The following is a 25,222-nucleotide window of genomic DNA, read 5'->3' as shown; positions in this document are numbered from 1 at the left end:
CATGTGTAATTGACACAAAAATTGAAAGAATTTTGAAAAACGGTCCAGAAAGCACTTTTTTAAGGATGTGTGAAGTTTTTTACCAAATTTTGACATTTTTGACTTTTGACTTCCTATGAAATCATATTCCAAATGGAGAAAACATGTGCCTTATGCACAAGTAAAAAAAAAAAAAAAAAAAATGATAATAAAGTATGACTAAAGTATGTTGATAAAGTTCTTATACATGTGTAATTGACACATAAATTGAAAGAATTTTGAAAAACGGTCCAGAAAGCACTTTTTTAAGGATGTGTGAAGTTTTTTACCAAATTTTGACATGTTTGACTTTTGACTTTTGACTTCCTATGAAATCATATTCCAAATGGAGAAAACATATGCCTTATGCACAAGTAAAAAAAAAAAAAAAAATGATAATAAAGTATGACTAAAGTATGTTGATAAAGTTCTTATACATGTGTAATTAACCGGAAGTGGTTAAAATCACCCTAAAAGTGTTTACCCATACCCTGCCTGCAGTTTGACAGACATAGTGCATTCAACCCTGTGTAAATCAGTCAGTTCTTAACGTAAGGACTTAAAACTCAGGATTCTGTAACAGCATACCCCAATGAGGATATGTGTTGATTTATAGCTTCCTGTGCCAACCGGAAGTGCCATAATTGGTGTCTCAGGGGATGTTTCGAGGGGTTAAAAAAAGTCTGATCTTTCCAAAACTTCATATGTGTGATTAGGCAACCCCCATGTACTGTAAATCAGTCATTTTTCCCCAAAAAAATCAAAGGAAAAAAAAATCACACTAAAACACAACTTGGATGGAGGGACGTATTGGGGTGCGTAGAGACAGACAGTGGCTGCAATAGTTAGCTTTGTTGGAGCTAAAAAAGAACCGTCAGACCTAGAGTTCCGAAACTTTAGAAACCTGTTCTAGACCTCCGGTCGATGGTGCGTGGTGAGTTACGTGGCTCTAGACGGTTCTCGGACCGAGAAACAGCCTCGTACATTTGCAATACCTTCAATTCATTTTGACCATTACGAAAATGACGACGTTTAGAAAAGTCTCAGAGACGCAAGGCTAGGTGCATTGAAACCGGCTCGGCCCATAGAGAGGGACCCCAACGTTTCTGTCCGATAGCTCGTTCAAGGACCCCGTAGCAAAGCATGGAAAAAAGTGGATTTTCAGCACCAATTAGGGTTTTTCTCGGACACCAAATGACCTATCGAGCCGAAACTTGGGATTCGGGGTCGCCTCAGCTAGGCCAACACATAACATAAGAAATGGACCCGCAGCTAGAACGTAACTACGTGTTTTATGTTTTTTTTATGGTTTGAACCGAAGGCGTTGTGAATTTTGGGCCAGCTCTGAAGTATGTAATAGTTGGCTACTAAACGAGTTGGAAAAAGTGGGTTTGGTGTCAGTTTGTATCAGTTTGGTGTCAGAATTATATCTAATTGACTGATGGACTCTTGTCCACTTGACTCTTGTACATTTGCAATATGTTTAAACAGTGAGGTACCATCACCAAAAGCGACATTCTGAAATCTACCCTAACGAGCGATTGAGATGAACCAGAATCACTGCAAAGCCATCCCGAGTTCATCGGGCCAGTCAATTTCACATTCCTGCAGGATTTTTATAGCATGACCAATTCGTGATGGTACCTGCCCATTGAAACATATTGCAAATGCACAGGGACTTTGAAAAAGTAAGGAAACATAAACAAAACAATTTTTTGGGGGGGTTACCAGTTGCACATTTCAGATCACCAGTTGCACATTTCAGATCACCAGTTGCACGGAGGAAAATCGTTACTTTTGACTTTGACTTTTGACTTCCTATGACATCATATTGCAAATGGACAAAACATATGCCTTATGCACAAGTAAAACAAAAAAAAATTATGATAATACAAGTTGACAAAGGTATAGTTTGAGCAAAGTATAGTTTGAATTTTGAGCATGACAAATTTGTGATGGTACCTGCCCATTAAAACATATTGCAAATGCACAGTGACTTTGAAAAAGTAAGGAAACATAAACAAATGGACATAATGAAATCATCATTTTTTTTTCTTCCGGTTACCAGTTGCATGCGCATTTGCAATATGATTCTATAGTGAAAAAACATCACCAAATGGACATGATGAAATCAACACAACGAGTGATGGAAATGAACAACTATCACTGCCCGGCCGTCCCGAGTTCATCAGTTCAGTCAATTTTGGCCCCCAAAAAAATTGACTTTTGACTTCCTATGAAATCATATTGCAAATGGACAAATCATATTCCTTATGCACAAGTAAAAAAAAAAATAATTATGATAATAACATTTTACAGAAGTATATTCATACACTTCTTACACATGATTAATTGTCTTAAAATCGAAACAATTTCGAAAAACGGTCCAGAAAGCACTTTTTTTAGTTTTTAAAGTTTAAAAAAAAAATCTAATTTTTGACTTTTGACATCCTATTAAATCATATTGCAAATGGACAAAACATTTGCCTTATGCACAAGTAAAAAAAAATAAAAATATGATAATAAAAGACGACTAAAATATGTTGATACAGTTCTTATACATGTGTAATTGACACAAAATTCGAAAGAATTTTGAAAAACGGTCCAGAAAGCACTTTTTTAAGGGTGTGTGAAGTTTTTTATAAAATTTTGACATTTTTGACTTTTGACTTCCTATGAAATCATATTCCAAATGGAGAAAACATGTGCCTTATGCACAAGTAAAAAAAATAAAAAAAATGATAATAAAGTATGACTAAAGTATGTTGATAAAGTTCTTATACATGTGTAATTGACACAAAAATTGAAAGAATTTTGAAAAACGGTCCAGAAAGCACTTTTTTAAGGATGTGTGAAGTTTTTTACCAAATTTTGACATTTTTGACTTTTGACTTCCTATGAAATCATATTCCAAATGGAGAAAACATGTGCCTTATGCACAAGTAAAAAAAAAAAAAAAAAAATGATAATAAAGTATGACTAAAGTATGTTGATAAAGTTCTTATACATGTGTAATTGACACATAAATTGAAAGAATTTTGAAAAACGGTCCAGAAAGCACTTTTTTAAGGATGTGTGAAGTTTTTTACCAAATTTTGACATGTTTGACTTTTGACTTTTGACTTCCTATGAAATCATATTCCAAATGGAGAAAACATATGCCTTATGCACAAGTAAAAAAAAAAAAAAAAAAATGATAATAAAGTATGACTAAAGTATGTTGATAAAGTTCTTATACATGTGTAATTGACACAAAAATTGATAGAATTTTGAAAAACGGTCCAGAAAGCACTTTTTTAAGGATGTGTGAAGTTTTTTACCAAATTTTGACATTTTTGACTTTTGACTTTTGACTTCCTATGAAATCATATTGCAAATGGACAAAACATATGCCTTATGCGCATGTAATTAAAAAAATAAAAAATATGATAAAAAAATTGGACAAAAGTATATTCATACAGCTCTTACACATGTGTAATTGACAAAAAAATCGAAAGAATTTCGAAAAAAGGCCCAGAAAGCACTTTTTTAAGGGGTGAAAAGTTTTAGAAAAAAATATCCTTTTTTCAAAATTTTGCTTTTGGATGTTGACTTGGGTTGCATTTCCAATATGAAAAACCCAGATGGAGCGCACTCGCCCCCTGTTGGATTTTTGAAGTGTTACAATTGGCAATTGCCATATACTTTGCACGAATCAACGCCGCTTTGGGTGGTATTGGACATCGTGTATATGGTTTGTCCAATGCCAATATCTTGCCATTCATTTTTGTACAATTCAGGGGGGTATTCCCTTACTATATAATAGCAGGGTTGCCATTTTGAGAAAACTTTTTTTCTTCAAAGTCCTCCAGTGAAAGAACCTTCCCATGGTACCAGCTATCTTTCAGTAAGGCACAGATGGGATTTGAACCCATGATCTTTGGTTTACAAGACCGACGCCTTACCGCTTGACCACCATGCCACTCTATTCTGCAAGATATTTATCAACATTCTGGAAAGTAGTAGTTGTGTAATGTGAATTTGGCACACAAATAACATCTCTGTTTCCTGTGAGAATTTTAACATTCTGAAAAGTAGGAGTTGTGTAATGTGAATTTGGCACACAAATACTCAGTGGAGAACCTTGGGATTGAACCAAGGACCTCATACTAAAATAGCATGCACTCCCCCTCTGAGCTTCGATCCCATTTTATTTGCAGATAAAATGCAATATTAATACAACGTACTTTTTATATACACCACTCCATTGAAGCTACAATGAAATGATAGCAGCAATTCTAAATACAAGCAAGTATGGACAGTCATCTAACCCATGAACTTCAGTTTTTGAAAATGATGCAATTGAAGTTGGCAACCATGCCACTTCTGTTCCATAAATGTACGAACAGGGATTGAACACATGTTCTTCAGATTACAAGAGCAAATTATTTAGCACATCTCTGTTTCCTGCTGAGAATTTCAACATTCTGGAAAGTAGGAGATGGGCCATTGCAAAAATTTTAATGGAGAAGCTGGGGATTGAACCCAGGACCTCATACATGCAAAGCATGCGCTCTACCACTGAGCTACATCCCTTTCTGGGAAATCTTTTTTTTTTAAATTTTTTTTTTTTAATTTCACCTATAATTAACCAGGTAAGCTAGTTGAGAACAAGTTTTCATATTCAACTGCGACCTAGCCAAGATAAAGCAAAGCAGCGCAACACAAACAACAACACAGAGTTACAGATGGAATAAACAAGCGTACAGTCAATAACACAATAGAAGAAAGTCTATATACAGTGCGTGCAAATGGAGGTAAGGCAATAAATAGGCCATAGTAGCGAAGTATTTACAATTTAGCAAATTAACACTGGAGTGATAGATGAGCAGATGATGATGTGCAAGTAGAAATACTGGTGTGCAAAGAGCAGAAAGTATATTAAAACAATATGGGGATGAGGTAGGTAGATTGGGTGGGCTATTTACAGATGGGCTTTGTACAGCTGCAGCGATCAGTTAGCTGCTCAGATTGCCGATGTTTAAAGTTAGCAGTGTTGCCAACACCTCAGTAAGGAAAGTAGCTATTGGCTGTCCTAAAAGTCGCTAAAAGTTGCTAAATGATGTCATCACCTAATTTGCATAATTGTCAATGTGCATGTAATTGTGATGGACACTGTAGGAGTGAGGAATAACATTGTGGAAGAGACAAAAGGTGAGTAAAATGAAAATGTCTGCAAGTATTCAGAGGGGTTTGAATACTTGCTAAATACAGCGACTAAGTCGCTAAGTTGGCAACACTGAAAGTTAGTGAGGGAAATATGTCTCCAGCTTCAGCGATTTTTGCAATTCGTTCCAGTCATTGTCAGCAGAGAACTGGAAGGAAAGGAGGCCAAAGGAGGTGTTGGCTTTGGGGATGACCAGTGAGATATACCTGCTGGAGCGCGTGCTACGGGTGGGTGTTGTTATCGTGACCAGTGAGCTGAGATAAGGCGGAGCTTTACCTAGCATAGACTAAAAAGATGACCTGGAACCAGTGGGTCTGGCGACGAATATGTAGCGAGGGCCAGCCGACTAGAGCATACAGGTCGTAGTGGCCTGTATGCTCTAGTCGGCTGGCCCTCGCTACAATTCAATACAAAGCTTCCATAAACGTCGAACAAGGCTTGAACCCAGGATTGAACCCATGTGCTTCAGTTTACAAAAACAGATGACTTAGCACATCTATTTCCTTCTTAAAATGTCAACATTGTGGAAAGTAGAGTTGTGCAAAAGCTAATTTCACAACTAAATATACTCATCAGAGAATTTGGGGATTAACTTCAGAGCGCATGCATTTCAAGTATTAGCTCTACCGTAGAGGCACATCCCCTTACTATATAATAGCAGGGTTGCCATTTTGAGAAAACTTTTTTTTCTTCAAAGTCCTCCAGTGAAAGAACCTTCCCATGGTATCAGCTATCTTTCATGCTCTTCGGTTTACAAGACTGACGCCTTACCGCTTGGCCACCATGCCACTCTATGCTGCAAGATATTTATCAACATTCTGGAAAGTAGTAGTTGTGTAATGTGAATTTGGCACACAAATAACATCTCTGTTTCCTGTGAGAATTTTAACATTCTGAAAAGTAGGAGTTGTGTAATGTGAATTTGGCACACAAATACTCAGTGGAGAACCTTGGGATTGAACCAAGGACCTCATACTAAAATAGCATGCACTCCCCCTCTGAGCTTCGATCCCATTTTATTTGCAGATAAAATGCAATATTAATACAATGTACTTTTTATATACACCACTCCATTGAAGCTACAATGAAATGATAGCAGCAATTCTAAATACAAGCAAGTATGGACAGTCATCTAACCCATGAACTTCAGTTTTTGAAAATGATGCAATTGAAGTTGGCAACCATGCCACTTCTGTTCCATAAATGTACGAACAGGGATTGAACACATGTTCTTCAGATTACAAGAGCAAATGATTTAGCACATCTCTGTTTCCTGCTGAGAATTTCAACATTCTGGAAAGTAGGAGATTGGCCATTGCAAAAATTTTAATGGAGGAGCTGGGGATTGAACCCAGGACCTCATACATGCAAAGCATGCGCTCTACCACTGAGCTACATCCCTTTCTGGAAATCATTTTTTTTTTAAATTTTTTTTTAAAATTTCACCTATAATTAACCAGGTAAGCTAGTTGAGAACAAGTTTTCATATTCAACTGCGACCTAGCCAAGATAAAGCAAAGCAGCGCAACACAAACAACAACACAGAGTTACAGATGGAATAAACAAGCGTACAGTCAATAACACAATAGAAGAAAGTCTACTATATACAGTGCGTGCAAATGGAGGTAAGGCAATAAATAGGCCATAGTAGCGAAGTATTTACAATTTAGCAAATTAACACTGGAGTGATAGATGAGCAGATGATGATGTGCAAGTAGAAATACTGGTGTGCAAAGAGCAGAAAGTATATTAAAACAATATGGGGATGAGGTAGGTAGATTGGGTGGGCTATTTACAGATGGGCTTTGTACAGCTGCAGCGATCAGTTAGCTGCTCAGATTGCCGATGTTTAAAGTTAGCAGTGTTGCCAACACCTCAGTAAGGAAAGTAGCTATTGGCTGTCCTAAAAGTCGCTAAAAGTTGCTAAATGATGTCATCACCTAATTTGCATAATTGTCAATGTGCATGTAATTGTGATGGACACTGTAGGAGTGAGGAATAACATTGTGGAAGAGACAAAAGGTGAGTAAAATGAAAATGTCTGCAAGTATTCAGAGGGGTTTGAATACTTGCTAAATACAGCGACTAAGTCGCTAAGTTGGCAACACTGAAAGTTAGTGAGGGAAATATGTCTCCAGCTTCAGCGATTTTTGCAATTCGTTCCAGTCATTGTCAGCAGAGAACTGGAAGGAAAGGAGGCCAAAGGAGGTGTTGGCTTTGGGGATGACCAGTGAGATATACCTGCTGGAGCGCGTGCTACGGGTGGGTGTTGTTATCGTGACCTGTGAGCTGAGATAAGGCGGAGCTTTACCTAGCATAGACTAAAAAGATGACCTGGAACCAGTGGGTCTGGCGACGAATATGTAGCGAGGGCCAGCCGACTAGAGCATACAGGTCGTAGTGGCCTGTATGCTCTAGTCGGCTGGCCCTCGCTACAATTCAATACAAAGCTTCCATAAACGTCGAACAAGGCTTGAACCCAGGATTGAACCCATGTGCTTCAGTTTACAAAAACAGATGACTTAGCACATCTATTTCCTTCTTAAAATGTCAACATTGTGGAAAGTAGAGTTGTGCAAAAGCTAATTTCACAACTAAATATACTCATCAGAGAATTTGGGGATTAACTTCAGAGCGCATGCATTTCAAGTATTAGCTCTACCGTAGAGGCACATCCCCTTACTATATAATAGCAGGGTTGCCATTTTGAGAAAACTTTTTTTTCTTCAAAGTCCTCCAGTGAAAGAACCTTCCCATGGTATCAGCTATCTTTCATGCTCTTCGGTTTACAAGACCGACGCCTTACCGCTTGGCCACCATGCCACTCTATGCTGCAAGATATTTATCAACATTCTGGAAAGTAGTAGTTGTGTAATGTGAATTTGGCACACAAATAACATCTCTGTTTCCTGTGAGAATTTTAACATTCTGAAAAGTAGGAGTTGTGTAATGTGAATTTGGCACACAAATACTCAGTGGAGAACCTTGGGATTGAACCAAGGACCTCATACTAAAATAGCATGCACTCCCCCTCTGAGCTTCGATCCCATTTTATTTGCAGATAAAATGCAATATTAATACAATGTACTTTTTATATACACCACTCCATTGAAGCTACAATGAAATGATAGCAGCAATTCTAAATACAAGCAAGTATGGACAGTCATCTAACCCATGAACTTCAGTTTTTGAAAATGATGCAATTGAAGTTGGCAACCATGCCACTTCTGTTCCATAAATGTACGAACAGGGATTGAACACATGTTCTTCAGATTACAAGAGCAAATTATTTAGCACATCTCTGTTTCCTGCTGAGAATTTCAACATTCTGGAAAGTTGTTGACTTTTGTGCATTTGCAATATGTTTAAACGGAGAGGGACCATCACCAAAATGGCATTCTGAAATCAACACAAAAAATGGCATCACCATAGTCTCCAGACTGTGCTGAGTTCAACGAGCTATCCCGCTTGACCGTAGCTCGCTCGGTCTAAGCGCAACGACCATTAGAAAAGTAGGCCCAAAATGAAGCCTGCCCCACAATGTCATTTGCTTTTGAGTGACAGTGAGAGAACCGTTAGGGTGAGAAGAAAAATTACACCACATGAATGTTCCTAAGGTCCTCCCGATCCGTGCAAGCCTAACCTTGACCGTGTGGCATTAACCCTTAACAGTAAAACAGTGTTTTTTGATCTCACAGATTACAGTGTCATCTCTCCCCATAGGAATACATTGCCTGCACCCCTAATTTCAAACTGAAGTCTATATGGGTTATGAATGCCGTATGAACCTGTCTTCGGTACCAGTCCATCAGGCCACTATGAGGTCTACCTGTGTTGATTCTGAGCTTCCTGGACCAACCGGAAGTGGTTAAAATCACCCTAAAAGTGTTTACCCATACCCTGCCTGCAGTTTGACAGACATAGTGCATTCAACCCTGTGTAAATCAGTCAGTTCTTAACGTAAGGACTTAAAACTCAGGATTCTGTAACAGCATACCCCAATGAGGATATGTGTTGATTTATAGCTTCCTGTGCCAACCGGAAGTGCCATAATTGGTGTCTCAGGGGATGTTTCGAGGGGTTAAAAAAAGTCTGATCTTTCCAAAACTTCATATGTGTGATTAGGCAACCCCCATGTACTGTAAATCAGTCATTTTTCCCCAAAAAAATCAAAGGAAAAAAAAATCACACTAAAACACAACTTGGATGGAGGGACGTATTGGGGTGCGTAGAGACAGACAGTGGCTGCAATAGTTAGCTTTGTTGGAGCTAAAAAAGAACCGTCAGACCTAGAGTTCCGAAACTTTAGAAACCTGTTCTAGACCTCCGGTCGATGGTGCGTGGTGAGTTACGTGGCTCTAGACGGTTCTCGGACCGAGAAACAGCCTCGTACATTTGCAATACCTTCAATTCATTTTGACCATTACGAAAATGACGACGTTTAGAAAAGTCTCAGAGACGCAAGGCTAGGTGCATTGAAACCGGCTCGGCCCATAGAGAGGGACCCCAACGTTTCTGTCCGATAGCTCGTTCAAGGACCCCGTAGCAAAGCATGGAAAAAAGTGGATTTTCAGCACCAATTAGGGTTTTTCTCGGACACCAAATGACCTATCGAGCCGAAACTTGGGATTCGGGGTCGCCTCAGCTAGGCCAACACATAACATAAGAAATGGACCCGCAGCTAGAACGTAACTACGTGTTTTATGTTTTTTTTATGGTTTGAACCGAAGGCGTTGTGAATTTTGGGCCAGCTCTGAAGTATGTAATAGTTGGCTACTAAACGAGTTGGAAAAAGTGGGTTTGGTGTCAGTTTGTATCAGTTTGGTGTCAGAATTATATCTAATTGACTGATGGACTCTTGTCCACTTGACTCTTGTACATTTGCAATATGTTTAAACAGTGAGGTACCATCACCAAAAGCGACATTCTGAAATCTACCCTAACGAGCGATTGAGATGAACCAGAATCACTGCAAAGCCATCCCGAGTTCATCGGGCCAGTCAATTTCACATTCCTGCAGGATTTTTATAGCATGACCAATTCGTGATGGTACCTGCCCATTGAAACATATTGCAAATGCACAGGGACTTTGAAAAAGTAAGGAAACATAAACAAAACAATTTTTTGGGGGGGTTACCAGTTGCACATTTCAGATCACCAGTTGCACATTTCAGATCACCAGTTGCACGGAGGAAAATCGTTACTTTTGACTTTGACTTTTGACTTCCTATGACATCATATTGCAAATGGACAAAACATATGCCTTATGCACAAGTAAAACAAAAAAAAATTATGATAATACAAGTTGACAAAGGTATAGTTTGAGCAAAGTATAGTTTGAATTTTGAGCATGACAAATTTGTGATGGTACCTGCCCATTAAAACATATTGCAAATGCACAGTGACTTTGAAAAAGTAAGGAAACATAAACAAATGGACATAATGAAATCATCATTTTTTTTTCTTCCGGTTACCAGTTGCATGCGCATTTGCAATATGATTCTATAGTGAAAAAACATCACCAAATGGACATGATGAAATCAACACAACGAGTGATGGAAATGAACAACTATCACTGCCCGGCCGTCCCGAGTTCATCAGTTCAGTCAATTTTGGCCCCCAAAAAAATTGACTTTTGACTTCCTATGAAATCATATTGCAAATGGACAAATCATATTCCTTATGCACAAGTAAAAAAAAAAATAATTATGATAATAACATTTTACAGAAGTATATTCATACACTTCTTACACATGATTAATTGTCTTAAAATCGAAACAATTTCGAAAAACGGTCCAGAAAGCACTTTTTTTAGTTTTTAAAGTTTAAAAAAAAAATCTAATTTTTGACTTTTGACATCCTATTAAATCATATTGCAAATGGACAAAACATTTGCCTTATGCACAAGTAAAAAAAAATAAAAATATGATAATAAAAGACGACTAAAATATGTTGATACAGTTCTTATACATGTGTAATTGACACAAAATTCGAAAGAATTTTGAAAAACGGTCCAGAAAGCACTTTTTTAAGGGTGTGTGAAGTTTTTTATAAAATTTTGACATTTTTGACTTTTGACTTCCTATGAAATCATATTCCAAATGGAGAAAACATATGCCTTATGCACAAGTAAAAAAAATAAAAAAAATGATAATAAAGTATGACTAAAGTATGTTGATAAAGTTCTTATACATGTGTAATTGACACAAAAATTGAAAGAATTTTGAAAAACGGTCCAGAAAGCACTTTTTTAAGGATGTGTGAAGTTTTTTACCAAATTTTGACATTTTTGACTTTTGACTTCCTATGAAATCATATTCCAAATGGAGAAAACATGTGCCTTATGCACAAGTAAAAAAAAAAAAAAAAAAATGATAATAAAGTATGACTAAAGTATGTTGATAAAGTTCTTATACATGTGTAATTGACACATAAATTGAAAGAATTTTGAAAAACGGTCCAGAAAGCACTTTTTTAAGGATGTGTGAAGTTTTTTACCAAATTTTGACATGTTTGACTTTTGACTTTTGACTTCCTATGAAATCATATTCCAAATGGAGAAAACATATGCCTTATGCACAAGTAAAAAAAAAAAAAAAAAATGATAATAAAGTATGACTAAAGTATGTTGATAAAGTTCTTATACATGTGTAATTGACACAAAAATTGATAGAATTTTGAAAAACGGTCCAGAAAGCACTTTTTTAAGGATGTGTGAAGTTTTTTACCAAATTTTGACATTTTTGACTTTTGACTTTTGACTTCCTATGAAATCATATTGCAAATGGACAAAACATATGCCTTATGCGCATGTAATTAAAAAAATAAAAAATATGATAAAAAAATTGGACAAAAGTATATTCATACAGCTCTTACACATGTGTAATTGACAAAAAAATCGAAAGAATTTCGAAAAAAGGCCCAGAAAGCACTTTTTTAAGGGGTGAAAAGTTTTAGAAAAAAATATCCTTTTTTCAAAATTTTGCTTTTGGATGTTGACTTGGGTTGCATTTCCAATATGAAAAACCCAGATGGAGCGCACTCGCCCCCTGTTGGATTTTTGAAGTGTTACAATTGGCAATTGCCATATACTTTGCACGAATCAACGCCGCTTTGGGTGGTATTGGACATCGTGTATATGGTTTGTCCAATGCCAATATCTTGCCATTCATTTTTGTACAATTCAGGGGGGTATTCCCTTACTATATAATAGCAGGGTTGCCATTTTGAGAAAACTTTTTTTCTTCAAAGTCCTCCAGTGAAAGAACCTTCCCATGGTACCAGCTATCTTTCAGTAAGGCACAGATGGGATTTGAACCCATGATCTTCGGTTTACAAGACCGACGCCTTACCGCTTGACCACCATGCCACTCTATTCTGCAAGATATTTATCAACATTCTGGAAAGTAGTAGTTGTGTAATGTGAATTTGGCACACAAATAACATCTCTGTTTCCTGTGAGAATTTTAACATTCTGAAAAGTAGGAGTTGTGTAATGTGAATTTGGCACACAAATACTCAGTGGAGAACCTTGGGATTGAACCAAGGACCTCATACTAAAATAGCATGCACTCCCCCTCTGAGCTTCGATCCCATTTTATTTGCAGATAAAATGCAATATTAATACAATGTACTTTTTATATACACCACTCCATTGAAGCTACAATGAAATGATAGCAGCAATTCTAAATACAAGCAAGTATGGACAGTCATCTAACCCATGAACTTCAGTTTTTGAAAATGATGCAATTGAAGTTGGCAACCATGCCACTTCTGTTCCATAAATGTACGAACAGGGATTGAACACATGTTCTTCAGATTACAAGAGCAAATTATTTAGCACATCTCTGTTTCCTGCTGAGAATTTCAACATTCTGGAAAGTTGTTGACTTTTGTGCATTTGCAATATGTTTAAACGGAGAGGGACCATCACCAAAATGGCATTCTGAAATCAACACAAAAAATGGCATCACCATAGTCTCCAGACTGTGCTGAGTTCAACGAGCTATCCCGCTTGACCGTAGCTCGCTCGGTCTAAGCGCAACGACCATTAGAAAAGTAGGCCCAAAATGAAGCCTGCCCCACAATGTCATTTGCTTTTGAGTGACAGTGAGAGAACCGTTAGGGTGAGAAGAAAAATTACACCACATGAATGTTCCTAAGGTCCTCCCGATCCGTGCAAGCCTAACCTTGACCGTGTGGCATTAACCCTTAACAGTAAAACAGTGTTTTTTGATCTCACAGATTACAGTGTCATCTCTCCCCATAGGAATACATTGCCTGCACCCCTAATTTCAAACTGAAGTCTATATGGGTTATGAATGCCGTATGAACCTGTCTTCGGTACCAGTCCATCAGGCCACTATGAGGTCTACCTGTGTTGATTCTGAGCTTCCTGGACCAACCGGAAGTGGTTAAAATCACCCTAAAAGTGTTTACCCATACCCTGCCTGCAGTTTGACAGACATAGTGCATTCAACCCTGTGTAAATCAGTCAGTTCTTAACGTAAGGACTTAAAACTCAGGATTCTGTAACAGCATACCCCAATGAGGATATGTGTTGATTTATAGCTTCCTGTGCCAACCGGAAGTGCCATAATTGGTGTCTCAGGGGATGTTTCGAGGGGTTAAAAAAAGTCTGATCTTTCCAAAACTTCATATGTGTGATTAGGCAACTCCCATGTACTGTAAATCAGTCATTTTTCCCCCAAAAAATCAAAGGAAAAAAAAATCACACTAAAACACAACTTGGATGGAGGGACGTATTGGGGTGCGTAGAGACAGACAGTGGCTGCAATAGTTAGCTTTGTTGGAGCTAAAAAAGAACCGTCAGACCTAGAGTTCCGAAACTTTAGAAACCTGTTCTAGACCTCCGGTCGATGGTGCGTGGTGAGTTACGTGGCTCTAGACGGTTCTCGGACCGAGAAACAGCCTCGTACATTTGCAATACCTTCAATTCATTTTGACCATTACGAAAATGACGACGTTTAGAAAAGTCTCAGAGACGCAAGGCTAGGTGCATTGAAACCGGCTCGGCCCATAGAGAGGGACCCCAACGTTTCTGTCCGATAGCTCGTTCAAGGACCCCGTAGCAAAGCATGGAAAAAAGTGGATTTTCAGCACCAATTAGGGTTTTTCTCGGACACCAAATGACCTATCGAGCCGAAACTTGGGATTCGGGGTCGCCTCAGCTAGGCCAACACATAACATAAGAAATGGACCCGCAGCTAGAACGTAACTACGTGTTTTATGTTTTTTTTATGGTTTGAACCGAAGGCGTTGTGAATTTTGGGCCAGCTCTGAAGTATGTAATAGTTGGCTACTAAACGAGTTGGAAAAAGTGGGTTTGGTGTCAGTTTGTATCAGTTTGGTGTCAGAATTATATCTAATTGACTGATGGACTCTTGTCCACTTGACTCTTGTACATTTGCAATATGTTTAAACAGTGAGGTACCATCACCAAAAGCGACATTCTGAAATCTACCCTAACGAGCGATTGAGATGAACCAGAATCACTGCAAAGCCATCCCGAGTTCATCGGGCCAGTCAATTTCACATTCCTGCAGGATTTTTATAGCATGACCAATTCGTGATGGTACCTGCCCATTGAAACATATTGCAAATGCACAGGGACTTTGAAAAAGTAAGGAAACATAAACAAAACAATTTTTTGGGGGGGTTACCAGTTGCACATTTCAGATCACCAGTTGCACATTTCAGATCACCAGTTGCACGGAGGAAAATCGTTACTTTTGACTTTGACTTTTGACTTCCTATGACATCATATTGCAAATGGACAAAACATATGCCTTATGCACAAGTAAAACAAAAAAAAATTATGATAATACAAGTTGACAAAGGTATAGTTTGAGCAAAGTATAGTTTGAATTTTGAGCATGACAAATTTGTGATGGTACCTGCCCATTAAAACATATTGCAAATGCACAGTGACTTTGAAAAAGTAAGGAAACATAAACAAATGGACATAATGAAATCATCATTTTTTTTTCTTCCGGTTACCAGTTGCATGCGCATTTGCAATATGATTCTATAGTGAAAAAACATCACCAAATGGACATGATGAAATCAACACAACGAGTGATGGAAATGAACAACTATCACTGCCCGGCCGTCCCGAGTTCATCAGTTCAGTCAATTTTGGCCCCCAAAAAAATTGACTTTTGACTTCCTATGAAATCATATTGCAAATGGACAAATCATATTCCTTATGCACAAGTAAAAAAAAAAATAATTATGATAATAACATTTTACAGAAGTATATTCATACACTTCTTACACATGATTAATTGTCTTAAAATCGAAACAATTTCGAAAAACGGTCCAGAAAGCACTTTTTTTAGTTTTTAAAGTTTAAAAAAAAAATCTAATTTTTGACTTTTGACATCCTATTAAATCATATTGCAAATGGACAAAACATTTGCCTTATGCACAAGTAAAAAAAAAAAAAAATATGATAATAAAAGACGACTAAAATATGTTGATACAGTTCTTATACATGTGTAATTGACACAAAATTCGAAAGAATTTTGAAAAACGGTCCAGAAAGCACTTTTTTAAGGGTGTGTGAAGTTTTTTATAAAATTTTGACATTTTTGACTTTTGACTTCCTATGAAATCATATTCCAAATGGAGAAAACATATGCCTTATGCACAAGTAAAAAAAAATTAAAAAATGATAATAAAGTATGACTAAAGTATGTTGATAAAGTTCTTATACATGTGTAATTGACACAAAAATTGAAAGAATTTTGAAAAACGGTCCAGAAAGCACTTTTTTAAGGATGTGTGAAGTTTTTTACCAAATTTTGACATTTTTGACTTTTGACTTCCTATGAAATCATATTCCAAATGGAGAAAACATATGCCTTATGCACAAGTAAAAAAAAAAAAAAAAATGATAATAAAGTATGACTAAAGTATGTTGATAAAGTTCTTATACATGTGTAATTGACACATAAATTGAAAGAATTTTGAAAAACGGTCCAGAAAGCACTTTTTTAAGGATGTGTGAAGTTTTTTACCAAATTTTGACATTTTTGACTTTTGACTTTTGACTTCCTATGAAATCATATTCCAAATGGAGAAAACATATGCCTTATGCACAAGTAAAAAAAAAAAAAAAAAATGATAATAAAGTATGACTAAAGTATGTTGATAAAGTTCTTATACATGTGTAATTGACACAAAAATTGATAGAATTTTGAAAAACGGTCCAGAAAGCACTTTTTTAAGGATGTGTGAAGTTTTTTACCAAATTTTGACATTTTTGACTTTTGACTTTTGACTTCCTATGAAATCATATTGCAAATGGACAAAACATATGCCTTATGCGCATGTAATTAAAAAAATAAAAAATATGATAAAAAAATTGGACAAAAGTATATTCATACAGCTCTTACACATGTGTAATTGACAAAAAAATCGAAAGAATTTCGAAAAAAGGCCCAGAAAGCACTTTTTTAAGGGGTGAAAAGTTTTAGAAAAAAATATCCTTTTTTCAAAATTTTGCTTTTGGATGTTGACTTGGGTTGCATTTCCAATATGAAAAACCCAGATGGAGCGCACTCGCCCCCTGTTGGATTTTTGAAGTGTTACAATTGGCAATTGCCATATACTTTGCACGAATCAACGCCGCTTTGGGTGGTATTGGACATCGTGTATATGGTTTGTCCAATGCCAATATCTTGCCATTCATTTTTGTACAATTCAGGGGGGTATTCCCTTACTATATAATAGCAGGGTTGCCATTTTGAGAAAACTTTTTTTCTTCAAAGTCCTCCAGTGAAAGAACCTTCCCATGGTACCAGCTATCTTTCAGTAAGGCACAGATGGGATTTGAACCCATGATCTTCGGTTTACAAGACCGACGCCTTACCGCTTGACCACCATGCCACTCTATTCTGCAAGATATTTATCAACATTCTGGAAAGTAGTAGTTGTGTAATGTGAATTTGGCACACAAATAACATCTCTGTTTCCTGTGAGAATTTTTACATTCTGAAAAGTAGGAGTTGTGTAATGTGAATTTGGCACACAAATACTCAGTGGAGAACCTTGGGATTGAACCAAGGACCTCATACTAAAATAGCATGCACTCCCCCTCTGAGCTTCGATCCCATTTTATTTGCAGATAAAATGCAATATTAATACAATGTACTTTTTATATACACCACTCCATTGAAGCTACAATGAAATGATAGCAGCAATTCTAAATACAAGCAAGTATGGACAGTCATCTAACCCATGAACTTCAGTTTTTGAAAATGATGCAATTGAAGTTGGCAACCATGCCACTTCTGTTCCATAAATGTACGAACAGGGATTGAACACATGTTCTTCAGATTACAAGAGCAAATTATTTAGCACATCTCTGTTTCCTGCTGAGAATTTCAACATTCTGGAAAGTTGTTGACTTTTGTGCATTTGCAATATGTTTAAACGGAGAGGGACCATCACCAAAATGGCATTCTGAAATCAACACAAAAAATGGCATCACCATAGTCTCCAGACTGTGCTGAGTTCAACGAGCTATCCCGCTTGACCGTAGCTCGCTCGGTCTAAGCGCAACGACCATTAGAAAAGTAGGCCCAAAATGAAGCCTGCCCCACAATGTCATTTGCTTTTGAGTGACAGTGAGAGAACCGTTAGGGTGAGAAGAAAAATTACACCACATGAATGTTCCTAAGGTCCTCCCGATCCGTGCAAGCCTAACCTTGACCGTGTGGCATTAACCCTTAACAGTAAAACAGTGTTTTTTGATCTCACAGATTACAGTGTCATCTCTCCCCATAGGAATACATTGCCTGCACCCCTAATTTCAAACTGAAGTCTATATGGGTTATGAATGCCGTATGAACCTGTCTTCGGTACCAGTCCATCAGGCCACTATGAGGTCTACCTGTGTTGATTCTGAGCTTCCTGGACCAACCGGAAGTGGTTAAAATCACCCTAAAAGTGTTTACCCATACCCTGCCTGCAGTTTGACAGACATAGTGCATTCAACCCTGTGTAAATCAGTCAGTTCTTAACGTAAGGACTTAAAACTCAGGATTCTGTAACAGCATACCCCAATGAGGATATGTGTTGATTTATAGCTTCCTGTGCCAACCGGAAGTGCCATAATTGGTGTCTCAGGGGATGTTTCGAGGGGTTAAAAAAAGTCTGATCTTTCCAAAACTTCATATGTGTGATTAGGCAACCCCCATGTACTGTAAATCAGTCATTTTTCCCCCAAAAAATCAAAGGAAAAAAAAATCACACTAAAACACAACTTGGATGGAGGGACGTATTGGGGTGCGTAGAGACAGACAGTGGCTGCAATAGTTAGCTTTGTTGGAGCTAAAAAAGAACCGTCAGACCTAGAGTTCCGAAACTTTAGAAACCTGTTCTAGACCTCCGGTCGATGGTGCGTGGTGAGTTACGTGGCTCTAGACGGTTCTCGGACCGAGAAACAGCCTCGTACATTTGCAATACCTTCAATTCATTTTGACCATTACGAAAATGACGACGTTTAGAAAAGTCTCAGAGACGCAAGGCTAGGTGCATTGAAACCGGCTCGGCCCATAGAGAGGGACCCCAACGTTTCTGTCCGATAGCTCGTTCAAGGACCCCGTAGCAAAGCATGGAAAAAAGTGGATTTTCAGCACCAATTAGGGTTTTTCTCGGACACCAAATGACCTATCGAGCCGAAACTTGGGATTCGGGGTCGCCTCAGCTAGGCCAACACATAACATAAGAAATGGACCCGCAGCTAGAACGTAACTACGTGTTTTATGTTTTTTTTATGGTTTGAACCGAAGGCGTTGTGAATTTTGGGCCAGCTCTGAAGTATGTAATAGTTGGCTACTAAACGAGTTGGAAAAAGTGGGTTTGGTGTCAGTTTGTATCAGTTTGGTGTCAGAATTATATCTAATTGACTGATGGACTCTTGTCCACTTGACTCTTGTACATTTGCAATATGTTTAAACAGTGAGGTACCATCACCAAAAGCGACATTCTGAAATCTACCCTAACGAGCGATTGAGATGAACCAGAATAACTGCAAAGCCATCCCGAGTTCATCGGGCCAGTCAATTTCACATTCCTGCAGGATTTTTATAGCATGACCAATTCGTGATGGTACCTGCCCATTGAAACATATTGCAAATGCACAGGGACTTTGAAAAAGTAAGGAAACATAAACAAAACAATTTTTGGGGGGGGTTACCAGTTGCACATTTCAGATCACCAGTTGCACATTTCAGATCACCAGTTGCACGGAGGAAAATCGTTACTTTTGACTTTGACTTTTGACTTCCTATGACATCATATTGCAAATGGACAAAACATATGCCTTATGCACAAGTAAAACAAAAAAAAATTATGATAATACAAGTTGACAAAGGTATAGTTTGAGCAAAGTATAGTTTGAATTTTGAGCATGACAAATTTGTGATGGTACCTGCCCATTAAAACATATTGCAAATGCACAGTGACTTTGAAAAAGTAAGGAAACATAAACAAATGGACATAATGAAATCATCATTTTTTTTTCTTCCGGTTACCAGTTGCATGCGCATTTGCAATATGATTCTATAGTGAAAAAACATCACCAAATGGACATGATGAAATCAACACAACGAGTGATGGAAATGAACAACTATCACTGCCCGGCCGTCCCGAGTTCATCAGTTCAGTCAATTTTGGCCCCCAAAAAATTGACTTTTGACTTCCTATGAAATCATATTGCAAATGGACAAATCATATTCCTTATGCACAAGTAAAAAAAAAAATAATTATGATAATAACATTTTACAGAAGTATATTCATACACTTCTTACACATGATTAATTGTCTTAAAATCGAAACAATTTCGAAAAACGGTCCAGAAAGCACTTTTTTTAGTTTTTAAAGTTTAAAAAAAAAATCTAATTTTTGACTTTTGACATCCTATTAAATCATATTGCAAATGGACAAAACATTTGCCTTATGCACAAGTAAAAAAAAAAAAAATATGATAATAAAAGACGACTAAAATATGTTGATACAGTTCTTATACATGTGTAATTGACACAAAATTCGAAAGAATTTTGAAAAACGGTCCAGAAAGCACTTTTTTAAGGGTGTGTGAAGTTTTTTATAAAATTTTGACATTTTTGACTTTTGACTTCCTATGAAATCATATTCCAAATGGAGAAAACATATGCCTTATGCACAAGTAAAAAAAATAAAAAAAATGATAATAAAGTATGACTAAAGTATGTTGATAAAGTTCTTATACATGTGTAATTGACACAAAAATTGAAAGAATTTTGAAAAACGGTCCAGAAAGCACTTTTTTAAGGATGTGTGAAGTTTTTTACCAAATTTTGACATTTTTGACTTTTGACTTCCTATGAAATCATATTCCAAATGGAGAAAACATATGCCTTATGCACAAGTAAAAAAAAAAAAAAAAAAATGATAATAAAGTATGACTAAAGTATATTGATAAAGTTCTTATACATGTGTAATTGACACATAAATTGAAAGAATTTTGAAAAACGGTCCAGAAAGCACTTTTTTAAGGATGTGTGAAGTTTTTTACCAAATTTTGACATTTTTGACTTTTGACTTTTGACTTCCTATGAAATCATATTCCAAATGGAGAAAACATATGCCTTATGCACAAGTAAAAAAAAAAAAAAAAATGATAATAAAGTATGACTAAAGTATGTTGATAAAGTTCTTATACATGTGTAATTGACACAAAAATTGATAGAATTTTGAAAAACGGTCCAGAAAGCACTTTTTTAAGGATGTGTGAAGTTTTTTACCAAATTTTGACATTTTTGACTTTTGACTTTTGACTTCCTATGAAATCATATTGCAAATGGACAAAACATGTGCCTTATGCGCATGTAATTAAAAAAATAAAAAATATGATAAAAAAATTGGACAAAAGTATATTCATACAGCTCTTACACATGTGTAATTGACAAAAAAATTGAAAGAATTTCGAAAAAAGGCCCAGAAAGCACTTTTTTAAGGGGTGAAAAGTTTTAGAAAAAAATATCCTTTTTTCAAAATTTTGCTTTTGGATGTTGACTTGGGTTGCATTTCCAATATGAAAAACCCAGATGGAGCGCACTCGCCCCCTGTTGGATTTTTGAAGTGTTACAATTGGCAATTGCCATATACTTTGCACGAATCAACGCCGCTTTGGGTGGTATTGGACATCGTGTATATGGTTTGTCCAATGCCAATATCTTGCCATTCATTTTTGTACAATTCAGGGGGGTATTCCCTTACTATATAATAGCAGGGTTGCCATTTTGAGAAAACTTTTTTTCTTCAAAGTCCTCCAGTGAAAGAACCTTCCCATGGTACCAGCTATCTTTCAGTAAGGCACAGATGGGATTTGAACCCATGATCTTCGGTTTACAAGACCGACGCCTTACCGCTTGACCACCATGCCACTCTATTCTGCAAGATATTTATCAACATTCTGGAAAGTAGTAGTTGTGTAATGTGAATTTGGCACACAAATAACATCTCTGTTTCCTGTGAGAATTTTTACATTCTGAAAAGTAGGAGTTGTGTAATGTGAATTTGGCACACAAATACTCAGTGGAGAACCTTGGGATTGAACCAAGGACCTCATACTAAAATAGCATGCACTCCCCCTCTGAGCTTCGATCCCATTTTATTTGCAGATAAAATGCAATATTAATACAATGTACTTTTTATATACACCACTCCATTGAAGCTACAATGAAATGATAGCAGCAATTCTAAATACAAGCAAGTATGGACAGTCATCTAACCCATGAACTTCAGTTTTTGAAAATGATGCAATTGAAGTTGGCAACCATGCCACTTCTGTTCCATAAATGTACGAACAGGGATTGAACACATGTTCTTCAGATTACAAGAGCAAATTATTTAGCACATCTCTGTTTCCTGCTGAGAATTTCAACATTCTGGAAAGTAGGAGATTGGCCATTGCAAAAATTTTAATGGAGGAGCTGGGGATTGAACCCAGGACCTCATACATGCAAAGCATGCGCTCTACCACTGAGCTACATCCCTTTCTGGAAATCATTTTTTTTTTAAATTTTTTTTTAAAATTTCACCTATAATTAACCAGGTAAGCTAGTTGAGAACAAGTTTTCATATTCAACTGCGACCTAGCCAAGATAAAGCAAAGCAGCGCAACACAAACAACAACACAGAGTTACAGATGGAATAAACAAGCGTACAGTCAATAACACAATAGAAGAAAGTCTATATACAGTGCGTGCAAATGGAGGTAAGGCAATAAATAGGCCATAGTAGCGAAGTATTTACAATTTAGCAAATTAACACTGGAGTGATAGATGAGCAGATGATGATGTGCAAGTAGAAATACTGGTGTGCAAAGAGCAGAAAGTATATTAAAACAATATGGGGATGAGGTAGGTAGATTGGGTGGGCTATTTACAGATGGGCTTTGTACAGCTGCAGCGATCAGTTAGCTGCTCAGATTGCCGATGTTTAAAGTTAGCAGTGTTGCCAACACCTCAGTAAGGAAAGTAGCTATTGGCTGTCCTAAAAGTCGCTAAAAGTTGCTAAATGATGTCATCACCTAATTTGCATAATTGTCAATGTGCATGTAATTGTGATGGACACTGTAGGAGTGAGGAATAACATTGTGGAAGAGACAAAAGGTGAGTAAAATGAAAATGTCTGCAAGTATTCAGAGGGGTTTGAATACTTGCTAAATACAGCGACTAAGTCGCTAAGTTGGCAACACTGAAAGTTAGTGAGGGAAATATGTCTCCAGCTTCAGCGATTTTTGCAATTCGTTCCAGTCATTGTCAGCAGAGAACTGGAAGGAAAGGAGGCCAAAGGAGGTGTTGGCTTTGGGGATGACCAGTGAGATATACCTGCTGGAGCGCGTGCTACGGGTGGGTGTTGTTATCGTGACCTGTGAGCTGAGATAAGGCGGAGCTTTACCTAGCATAGACTAAAAAGATGACCTGGAACAAGTGGGTCTGGCGACGAATATGTAGCGAGGGCCAGCCGACTAGAGCATACAGGTCGTAGTGGCCTGTATGCTCTAGTCGGCTGGCCCTCGCTACAATTCAATACAAAGCTTCCATAAACGTCGAACAAGGCTTGAACCCAGGATTGAACCCATGTGCTTCAGTTTACAAAAACAGATGACTTAGCACATCTATTTCCTTCTTAAAATGTCAACATTGTGGAAAGTAGAGTTGTGCAAAAGCTAATTTCACAACTAAATATACTCATCAGAGAATTTGGGGATTAACTTCAGAGCGCATGCATTTCAAGTATTAGCTCTACCGTAGAGGCACATCCCCTTACTATATAATAGCAGGGTTGCCATTTTGAGAAAACTTTTTTTTCTTCAAAGTCCTCCAGTGAAAGAACCTTCCCATGGTATCAGCTATCTTTCATGCTCTTCGGTTTACAAGACCGACGCCTTACCGCTTGGCCACCATGCCACTCTATGCTGCAAGATATTTATCAACATTCTGGAAAGTAGTAGTTGTGTAATGTGAATTTGGCACACAAATAACATCTCTGTTTCCTGTGAGAATTTTAACATTCTGAAAAGTAGGAGTTGTGTAATGTGAATTTGGCACACAAATACTCAGTGGAGAACCTTGGGATTGAACCAAGGACCTCATACTAAAATAGCATGCACTCCCCCTCTGAGCTTCGATCCCATTTTATTTGCAGATAAAATGCAATATTAATACAACGTACTTTTTATATACACCACTCCATTGAAGCTACAATGAAATGATAGCAGCAATTCTAAATACAAGCAAGTATGGACAGTCATCTAACCCATGAACTTCAGTTTTTGAAAATGATGCAATTGAAGTTGGCAACCATGCCACTTCTGTTCCATAAATGTACGAACAGGGATTGAACACATGTTCTTCAGATTACAAGAGCAAATTATTTAGCACATCTCTGTTTCCTGCTGAGAATTTCAACATTCTGGAAAGTTGTTGACTTTTGTGCATTTGCAATATGTTTAAACGGAGAGGGACCATCACCAAAATGGCATTCTGAAATCAACACAAAAAATGGCATCACCATAGTCTCCAGACTGTGCTGAGTTCAACGAGCTATCCCGCTTGACCGTAGCTCGCTCGGTCTAAGCGCAACGACCATTAGAAAAGTAGGCCCAAAATGAAGCCTGCCCCACAATGTCATTTGCTTTTGAGTGACAGTGAGAGAACCGTTAGGGTGAGAAGAAAAATTACACCACATGAATGTTCCTAAGGTCCTCCCGATCCGTGCAAGCCTAACCTTGACCGTGTGGCATTAACCCTTAACAGTAAAACAGTGTTTTTTGATCTCACAGATTACAGTGTCATCTCTCCCCATAGGAATACATTGCCTGCACCCCTAATTTCAAACTGAAGTCTATATGGGTTATGAATGCCGTATGAACCTGTCTTCGGTACCAGTCCATCAGGCCACTATGAGGTCTACCTGTGTTGATTCTGAGCTTCCTGGACCAACCGGAAGTGGTTAAAATCACCCTAAAAGTGTTTACCCATACCCTGCCTGCAGTTTGACAGACATAGTGCATTCAACCCTGTGTAAATCAGTCAGTTCTTAACGTAAGGACTTAAAACTCAGGATTCTGTAACAGCATACCCCAATGAGGATATGTGTTGATTTATAGCTTCCTGTGCCAACCGGAAGTGCCATAATTGGTGTCTCAGGGGATGTTTCGAGGGGTTAAAAAAAGTCTGATCTTTCCAAAACTTCATATGTGTGATTAGGCAACCCCCATGTACTGTAAATCAGTCATTTTTCCCCCAAAAAATCAAAGGAAAAAAAAATCACACTAAAACACAACTTGGATGGAGGGACGTATTGGGGTGCGTAGAGACAGACAGTGGCTGCAATAGTTAGCTTTGTTGGAGCTAAAAAAGAACCGTCAGACCTAGAGTTCCGAAACTTTAGAAACCTGTTCTAGACCTCCGGTCG

At 37.5% G+C, this 25,222-nt stretch overlaps 7 non-coding genes across 7 annotated transcripts; all 7 read right to left on the bottom strand.

The window, feature by feature from the left end:
• Window positions 1-3,907: 3,907 nt before the first annotated feature.
• trnat-ugu (transfer RNA threonine (anticodon UGU)) lies at window positions 3,908-3,979 on the bottom strand. The gene has a single exon. It is a non-coding gene; the product is annotated as a tRNA-Thr (tRNA).
• Window positions 3,980-4,521: 542 nt separating this feature from the next.
• On the bottom strand, window positions 4,522-4,593 carry trnaa-ugc (transfer RNA alanine (anticodon UGC)). Its single transcript has one exon. It is a non-coding gene; the product is annotated as a tRNA-Ala (tRNA).
• Window positions 4,594-6,554: 1,961 nt separating this feature from the next.
• On the bottom strand, window positions 6,555-6,626 carry trnaa-ugc (transfer RNA alanine (anticodon UGC)). Its single transcript has one exon. It is a non-coding gene; the product is annotated as a tRNA-Ala (tRNA).
• A 5,895-nt stretch (window positions 6,627-12,521) lies between these two features.
• trnat-ugu (transfer RNA threonine (anticodon UGU)) lies at window positions 12,522-12,593 on the bottom strand. Its single transcript has one exon. It is a non-coding gene; the product is annotated as a tRNA-Thr (tRNA).
• A 4,472-nt stretch (window positions 12,594-17,065) lies between these two features.
• Window positions 17,066-17,137, bottom strand: trnat-ugu (transfer RNA threonine (anticodon UGU)). The gene has a single exon. It is a non-coding gene; the product is annotated as a tRNA-Thr (tRNA).
• Window positions 17,138-21,608: 4,471 nt separating this feature from the next.
• Window positions 21,609-21,680, bottom strand: trnat-ugu (transfer RNA threonine (anticodon UGU)). The gene has a single exon. It is a non-coding gene; the product is annotated as a tRNA-Thr (tRNA).
• A 542-nt stretch (window positions 21,681-22,222) lies between these two features.
• Window positions 22,223-22,294, bottom strand: trnaa-ugc (transfer RNA alanine (anticodon UGC)). Its single transcript has one exon. It is a non-coding gene; the product is annotated as a tRNA-Ala (tRNA).
• Window positions 22,295-25,222: the final 2,928 nt, after the last annotated feature.

Source organism: Oncorhynchus clarkii, unplaced genomic scaffold, assembly GCF_045791955.1.
Source record: "Oncorhynchus clarkii lewisi isolate Uvic-CL-2024 unplaced genomic scaffold, UVic_Ocla_1.0 unplaced_contig_8806_pilon_pilon, whole genome shotgun sequence".
NCBI classification, from domain to species: domain Eukaryota; kingdom Metazoa; phylum Chordata; class Actinopteri; order Salmoniformes; family Salmonidae; genus Oncorhynchus; species Oncorhynchus clarkii.
The sequence above is the reverse complement of the archived record's forward strand: the minus strand, read 5'-3'. Positions and strand labels throughout refer to the sequence as shown.